Source organism: Triticum aestivum, chromosome 6A (genome assembly GCF_018294505.1).
Source record: "Triticum aestivum cultivar Chinese Spring chromosome 6A, IWGSC CS RefSeq v2.1, whole genome shotgun sequence".
Classification (NCBI taxonomy): domain Eukaryota; kingdom Viridiplantae; phylum Streptophyta; class Magnoliopsida; order Poales; family Poaceae; genus Triticum; species Triticum aestivum.
The window spans coordinates 4,099,012-4,107,818 of NC_057809.1; the positions used below are offsets into that span (position 1 = coordinate 4,099,012).

Here is an 8,807-nt window from a genome sequence, read left to right on the forward strand (position 1 = left end):
GTCTTCTCTCTCCCCGTGCCAGCTCCGCCCGCGTCCTGGCCGCTCGACCTGCCTCGGTGCCTCCGCACAGCGTTGCCCGGCCTCCCGCGCCGCTCCGCCAGCCCTCTGTGGCCGCGCGCCCTCGTCGGGACGCCGAGCCCGACCTCCCGCACCCGCCAAACGGGGAGCTCGCGGGCTTGGCGAGGCTGCGCTCTCTCCTGCTGATGTTAGTGTTTGCTACGCTAGATGGATTCATCAGGACCCGAACACATCCAGGTATGTTGATGTGATTGGCACTCACGCAGGTACTCCCTCAACAGGTACGCTAATTAACATTTGCATAATCACCTACAGCAAGCTACCAAATTGCATATGCTAATTAACCTCTTAATGCTAATCTAATCGTGTTATAGCCGACAAGTTATACTTTTATCTCTGTACTTGCTTTCTCTACAGACGACTTCTCACATTTTCCTTTTATCTCATCATCGGCATATAGATCACTACTTACAAAACTCTATATGTTGTCCTGCAAGTTTAGATCCTTGCCACTTTGGGCTGTGAGTAATGCAAATGCAAATGCAAAGGTTTTAAAGTTATTTCATAAGGGAAAAGGTTTCTTAAGCACCGTATGTTTCTTCCTCTGATTAAAGCAATCTCTATCTCTTGCGTAGAAAAGAAAAGAAAAGTTCTTAAACTACTCCTATACTCGAGCTCCTTCAAAACGAAATGAAGAAAAATATATCTAATAGTCGTCTAGCAGGCTCTTGACCAATTTTGCGGTGTCGGCAATCTAGGAGGCGCAGACCCAGCTTCACCGGCCGCTGAAAGACGCAACGACGCCAACTGCCTCGCCACCTGGCACAGGCAGGAACGATTGAGACATGTATGTGTCGGTGCCCGTGGGCGACGGCGCTACAGCCTGGCGGAGCGGCTGCAGGACTACACCGCATCATGGCTCGAGCTGAACGGATGGCTGCGGGTCGGGACACCAATGGCAGATAGCTCTGTTTTGGAATAACTCCAGCAGTAATCCGCACAACGGAGCTGACCTGGACGTACTTCGTCGCGGCAGCGAGGGCCATCAGTGTGACCTGAAGCTCTCAGGTGCTCCTGCATGTGCTCTGCAACTATTAGCAGCTAGATTCCTAGGTGGATGAAGTCCACCTAACGTACTCCGCTGAGCGACACGGTAATGTATGCAAAGTGGCCCTTTGCTTTGCTCAGCTCCTTTTGAGGTAATGTGTACAGATAACACCTATGGTGTTGTTAATGGGGCCCTTCCAGACCAAATGGTCGGGAGATATCGGGGTCCTTTATTTTAGGGTCGGCCGAGAAGATAGAGCGATGGAGACTATGAGGACATTCATACTCAAGAAATGGAGAAGAATGCCGCAGTTACCGCCGGCGTGGCCTGACTGGAGGATATGATCTATTCACCCCTCCCCACCTTATTGGTTTATCCATTTGTAGTATCTTCCGTGTTCATAGATATATTTTGTTTAGTATGCTCTCGCATGATTATGTTAGGGCACAAAATTAAACTTGCTAGTATTGTCATCATGTTTTTTGTTCATATTAAATTAATTGGAAAATTTCTAATATATCCAATAGCTTCCACCTTCTCTATACAATTGGTTGACACTGGAATTATTTAGTATCTATATCTATATCTATACCTATATATTAGTAAAGCAATGTGATATTTTTGGTTTCGTCTCGCTTAAGTGATTTTATATTTATAAAAAATACGCGAGGTGGTACTAATAAACTTTGATAGGATCTACCCGCAGTATATCTTTTTAGGATCGCTGAAAAGCGCATCGGCCCACGCTCCTCTACTATTGCTGATGGGCCTGACGAAAATTGCATTTGCTGATGGGCCTGACGAAAATTGCATGCGAGCGGCGACTGGGCGCGCGTGGCTTCGAGGGCAAATCCTAAACGGCTCCCGTTGCGCCCGTTTCTTCGCTGCGCTCAAACGGGCGCATACCCCCGCGCCGCGCTGGACCGGCCCATTCCTTCTTTTTTTTTTTCTGTTAAAACTGCATCGAATCAAAAAATGGTGAGTGTGATGGTTCAAACCTGGGACGTCTCGTCTGCCAGAGCAACGCACCTACCACTTGGCAATGAACCACTTTGGTGCCTGTAAGCCTCTTCCCCTTCTTTTACTGTTTCTTCAGGTCGCGACATTTTCTTCTCCTTCTTTTTCCTATTCTTTTTTTCACTTTTCTTTTCTTATTCCTTTTACTTTTTTTGTAAATGTGCGATTTTTTTTGCAATTTCGATGAACCTTTTCGAATTCAATGAACTTATTATCAAAATCGATGAACTCTTTCTTCAAATTCGATGATTTTTTCTCAAAATCAACGAACACTTTTCAAAATCGATGAACTCTTTATCAAAATCGATGAACTTTTTTTCCAAGTCGATGAACTATTTCAAGATCGATGAACTCTTTTCAAATCGATGAACTGTTTCTCAAAGCCGATGAACTGTTTTTTTTCAAAATCGATGAACTTTTTTCAAAATCGACGAACCTTTTCCGAAAACCGATGAACTTTTTTTCAAAATCGTGAACTTTTTTTCAAAGTCGATGAACTTTTTTCCAAAGTCGATGAACTTTTTTCAAAATCGTGAACTTTTTTCAAAGTCGATGAACTTTTTTTAAAATCGATGAACTTTTTTCAAAATCGATGAACTGTTTCTCAAAACCGTTGAACTATTTTTTTCAAAATCGATGAATTTTTTTTAAAACCGATGAACCTTTTTCCAAAACCGATGTACTTTTTTCAAAACTGTGAACTTTTTTTTCAAAATCGTGAACTTTTTTCAAAGTCGATGAACTTTTTTCAAAATCATGAACTTTTTTCTAAGTCGATGAACTTTTTTTCAAATGGATGAACTTTTTTCAAAAATCGATGAACTTTTTTCAAAATCATGAACTTTTTTTCAAAATTGATGAAATTTTGTGTAAGACGATCTTTTTTAAAAACCAATGAACTTTTCCGTACTAATAAATTGCCCGGCGACATATGTACTTTGAATATTAGCCCTGCCTTGTGGTCAGTAGTCTGGTGTAGTTTAGTTGGTTAGCCCTTGTCGTTCGCTACTGGACAGTGCAAGTTCGATCCTCTCGGGAAATCATTTTTTGGCTGTTTTTGCTTGCAAACGAGCTCTATCCACTGGCTTTTTGCTGGGCCGGCCCAGTTCACAGCCGCGTGGGCGCCCGAACTGCCAACTGCCGTTAGGAGCTCCCGGCTTCGAGCGCGCGAAGAGAGGGACCGCGGCGCAACCGTAGGAGATGCTGCGGAGGTGCTGCCATGAAGCTCGGCAGGTGCTGCGGCGTAGGAGATAGCCAGACGAGGCGTAGGCGACGACAGTTAGCGGCGCTGGCGAGCAGGAGCGGCCGGTTTCGACAGCCAGCACGGCGACGCGACAGTCGGGCTCACCCACGTATGATGGAGAGCCATGGGCGTGCATGGGGAAGGAGCAGAGGGGGCGCGGCGGAGGCGGCCTTCGCTGGCGGCAAGCTTGCTAGCGGAAGCGACGGTAGGGGCGGCAAAGGGGATCGGGTGTTTGCCCTGTGATGGCGGCGCTGAGGGAGGACGAGGGGATCGGGGGGATCGAACGGGTGGGGCTCGTGCGGTGCGGGGAGGGCGAAGCTGCGCCTTGGGCTGGCTGGTTGCTGCAGCGCTGGGAATCTGGCCCCTTCTCCTTTTTTTTCTCTGCCTTTTTGCAATTATAGAAATTGAGAATAACAAAGGCAAGGAAAGACATAACACTTCTGGGAAAAGGTGAAATTTGTTGACAGGGTTTTCTGAAATTTTTCCAAACCCACGGAGGTGTTTCCAGCAATTTTGGATGAAGTTGAATTCAATTAATTTGAATTCAAATCAATGGATTTCAACTAGAGGTATAATTTACATACACATGCAATCTTATCTAGGAAACATGTATATGAAGCTAGCTATTTTGTTTTCCCCCATTGCAACGCACAGGCATGTTTCCTAGTATGTATAAATGGATAAACATGATGGTTTTCACGGGCTTGGATTAGGTGGCAGTTTTTCAGTTAGTTATTAGTGGGAAGCAAGACCCAGACCCGAAATTTAGTGGGGAGGATTAGTATTATGGGATAGGTCTGTTGGCTTTTCTCTGTAATCATCCGTTGATGTAGCATTTTTGATAAATAAGCTATGCGGAAGCATTCCGGATGGTATAAAAAATGAGTTCCCTGAGATGAAAGGTATTATCCTGTATCATTTCACTAGAGTTGTCCCTTCATCAAGGTCCACCATATACGATCTCAAAAGACTTTATCTCTGGAGGAACATATTTTACTAGCTATGTGCCCTCCACAATTGGAAGGTAAGGAAATCTGCAAAATTTGAAACTAGAAAAAGACAAGCTTTAAAGGAATAACAACATGGGTGGGTATTGATCACTTCTCAGTAAACAGCAGCCAAAACTTAAGCCAAAGTGAGGGCAGAAAGTAGGTTAGGCTTTTTTCGTACAACCTATAGAGTTCATTGAAACTGTACATACTCTGCAAGCAATGATATATTATTTATAACATGGTTACAAATTTGTGGTTTGAAACACGGTTACAAAGGCAGCATACAAACATTCGCCCACCTTCAAAACACGGTTACAATTATTCTAGGAGATCTCGCTGCTCATGTTTTTAGGATTTTGTCAACACATAACCTATGACAAATATCTTACACCTTACGAGATCGGCCCAATATGAGTAGCCGCTCAGCTACCTCCATCATCGTTGGTCTTTGATCCACGTCAAGGCTAAGGCATTCCACGGCCATACCTGCTAGACTGTCAAGAAGCTCCAAATCTTCTGTTATCGCAATTTCCTTGTCGAAAAACTCAGTAGCTTTGTTTTGTTTCTTATGAGCTTCAAGAAAAATCTTTACCAACTTATTATTGTCAGAATGCATTGCCCTCCTCCTGCTAATAAGCTCTAGAATCACAACCCCAAAACTGTAAACATCACTTTTTTCGGTGAGTAGGCCTTCTTGTAGATACACCGGATCCATATAATTCATGTCACCAATGATTGATGCAGTGTGTTCCTTGTCTCTTGCAATCAGCCTAGATATGCCGAAGTCTGAAATCTTGGGTATGAAGTTATCATCCAAGAGTATATTTGCTGGTTTGACATCACCATGTAGAATTCTAATATTTGTTTTTGAGTGCATATAAGCTAGACCATCCGCTGAATGTGCAGCAATACTTAAACGTGCATCCAAGTTGAGAGCCACCTTGTTATTGTTATTGTGAAGCATGTCATGGAGACTACCTTGGGAGATAAACTCATAGACCAACATGGGGGCATCAACTTCAAGGCAACAACCAATGAGCCTAACAATATTCTTGTGGATGACTTGAGATTGGATGATGACTTCATTTGCAAATTGTTCACTCTCTAGCACAGAACCATTAATCGGCTTCTTTACGGCAACTAGTTTATTCTCGAGAAGGCCCTTGTAAACTTCACCAAAGCAACCTTTTCCAATTAAGTTGCTATTCTTCAAAATTGGCTTGAGCTCATCCTTTTTAAAAAGCTTAATCACATTTGCCTTCTCCAATGTTGGGCCGCCGTTCCTTTTATATAATTCATTCGCTTTCTTTTTCTCTTTGCGAAGAATAACAAGAAATGATATAATCACCACGAGAAGTACACCACCTATTGCACCTACATGGACAAAAAATAAACTTAGTTTATTTCACTAAATTCGCAATTGCAAATCAAGCAGAAATGTATGTAATTAAGAAGTAAATAGTTTTTTTCATGTACTCAAAATCTAAAACAAATTTCCACTATAACTATAAGAAGAAAAGAATCTAAAACAAGGCAGCCAAGAGGCTGAAACTATGAGGAATGTGTGCAGAGGACAAGGAAAGTATGTACTCCCTCCATTCTAAAATAACTGAATTTGTAGGTTTGTCCTAATTTGACCAATTCTATTAAAAAATGTGTGAAGATCTACAAAACCATATATAAATAGTACAAAAATGTGTCATAAAGAATCTCAAGAAACTAATTTACTGTTTAAGTTATTAATATATTTTTCTATAGACGTGATAAAAAACAAGTCTGACTTCGGACAAATCCAGAACTTCAATTATTTTGGAACAGAGGTAGTAGCTTGTAAATGGCAGTAAGGACATTCACATAAATTAAGCAGTATAACCGACTGTGTTTGGAGTCCTTTGAAACAAGCAGAGTGTGAATTTTATAGAGATTTACTACTACTCTGTGAGGTTACTTATAAAATTTAGAGGTACCTTTTTGGCAGCATTTTTTAGTGTTGTAAGGCATACGTGTGGCAGATCTCAGGAGAGGATGGATGGCAACTAGGACTGTCACCGGCTTCATGGAGCTACTGAATAATTTTTACATACAGCCTCTTTTCTTACATGTGTTTCTACGATAGTGCAGTGTAGTAGTAGCTTACCCACAGCCGCCTTTGCCGCTAGAGGGAATATATCTGTGCAGGTTCCCCCTCTGCCGTCGTCCTTCATTCCGAATTTGCATGGACAGTCATAGCCTCCCAGCTTGTTTGTGCAGACCCCGCCATTTGAGCATGGATTTTGGAGGAGGTTGCACTCATCAATGTCTGAAGAATCAACATTTTTCGGAGTTAACGAATTGTCGTGTATGTATGTTGGACATTTTAGGAAATCAACATTTGCATGGACAATTATTTGGATGTATACTGGAGGAGATGTTGGAGTATGTACCTGGGCATCCGTTAGGGAAATAAGGGTTGCCCGCGTAACCGTCCAGGCACTTGCAGATGTAGCCAGGAGTATATCCATATGTTGCATTGGCACAATAGCTGTTGCTGCTGAGGCAGGCGTAGTCCTGAGGCGGCGGCTGTCCTTTTGCCGGACACAAACCGTCCCCAGCAGTGAAATTGAGCACCATGCGGACGCCCTGGGGAAACCTATTGAGTAGCACCTTGTAGCCCTCTAGATCCACCATAGAGTACGTGTACCATGACTTCTCCACCAGCATGCCATAGGAGCACGGGAGGCGCGGCATGTTAATTGTATTGTCACTAAGAAACTTGACAGTCCATCTGAGGCTCTTGCCGTAGCGCGCAAGGGTGGCTTGGCAGCAGGACCCCGAGCAAGACCCGTCCCCCCTGTCTAATTCGATATCGAAAGCAAGGCAAGCAAACAACATCTCAGGAGTAGACATGAAAGACAGTCAAGTGTCGGTGCTCCAGCGGTCCAGCCAAGGCCCATGAGAACATTTCGCGTCGTCGAGGCAGCGAATCGCGTGCCCAGGAATTCCATATACGGTGCCATGGAGACGACCCCGTTGTCTTTGGTGTTGCAGTGGTAGGAGACCAGGGCAAACACTCGTGCCTCCCCTGTAGCGACTGATACGCTCGCCAGCTCCACCAGCCAGGACGACTCAACGTCACCGGATGGCGAGCTGTACTGCTGCCTGACGTACTTGCCTCCAGCAAGGAAGGCACGGGGAGGAACGGAAGATTCGTTGCACAAGACCTCGAAGCCATCACGGAAGCAGCCGGGGCCGACGCCGATGCCGAATGGGAAGGGGATGTCGATGTTACCGCACTTGTGTCGGCAACCCCCTTGAGCTTCAGCCGCCGCGGCAAAGATGAGAACCAGGATTACTGGCACTGGCAGCACCAGTAGCAAGTGCTGCGGCTGGGATTGGAAATGGGAGCTGGGGGTGGCCATGGTGCTCTACTACCTGTTCTGTCTGGTATGATGAGGTGCACACCCACCCTTCTTATATACCCGTAGGTCGGCCATTTGGTTGCTTCCACAAGAATACCTCCACCGTCCGGTTAAACATATCCAGCAACTTGCAAAAGTCTACCGATGAGCAGATCCATGCTGCTACTACTGCTGTTGCCTCTCCTTATCTCCTTTTTTTCACCTTTTCATATAAGATGAGGCACACTTGTATAATGTATACACGGCCACATGAACATGATGCTTATCGTGACGAGAATCAACGTATCCAGACATGTTATCAGGTCAACGCATATGATGCACTCTTCCCCTGAGCTATCTCCCATCGGCACTCTGGTTGCTTCCACAAAATACCTTCATCACGTCACACAAGCTTTTTCTTTTTGAGCAAAAGAACGTCACACAAGCTAAACAACAGTATTTCTAAGCCTATCTAAAGTGGAAGTATCATAACTAGTATCATGCATGTCAACTAGATAATTTAGATGAAGTGACATAAAATTAAAGAAGGACGAGAGGCTTGAGTATTATATTATAATACCGTATCATAATAAATGTTGTACTACTATATGTCACGCATGTCAATAAATAAGAAAATATGTAATATTATGTAATATGAAGATAGTATCATATGCATGATATAAATATACATGATACTCCCCATCCCAGGCAGCCTCGGGCACAAAGATGCAATTAGGCCAGTATTGCTGCATAGTTTGAGCACAACTTGTCACCTAAAAACATGGAAAATTTATCTTGTGACGTCAAACTACACATCCAACAATTTGTCAAAGACTTGCTCCCCTCACATCACGTAACTATTTTTGACTTGCAAAAACGTCTTATATTTAGTTACATAGCAAGTACCACTTAATACAGATGTTTGGTATAGTGCAACTCAATCTGCATATTACTGCATCCACTTCGATCGAGAGAAGTCAATAGAAACTTGGTAGACACCATCATTTTTGTTTGTTTGACAAAATCACTCCCAATGTCACTTTGGGATAGTCATATGCACGTTACTACTTGTCAAGCAAGAAAAAAAACTTTACATGTCTCTTCATTGGTAG

At 43.7% G+C, this 8,807-nt stretch overlaps 1 pseudogene; it reads right to left on the bottom strand.

Moving 5' to 3' along the window:
- Positions 1-4,668: 4,668 nt before the first annotated feature.
- LOC123129910 (wall-associated receptor kinase 2-like) lies at positions 4,669-7,716 on the bottom strand (annotated as a pseudogene).
- Between the last annotated feature and the right edge of the window lie 1,091 nt (positions 7,717-8,807).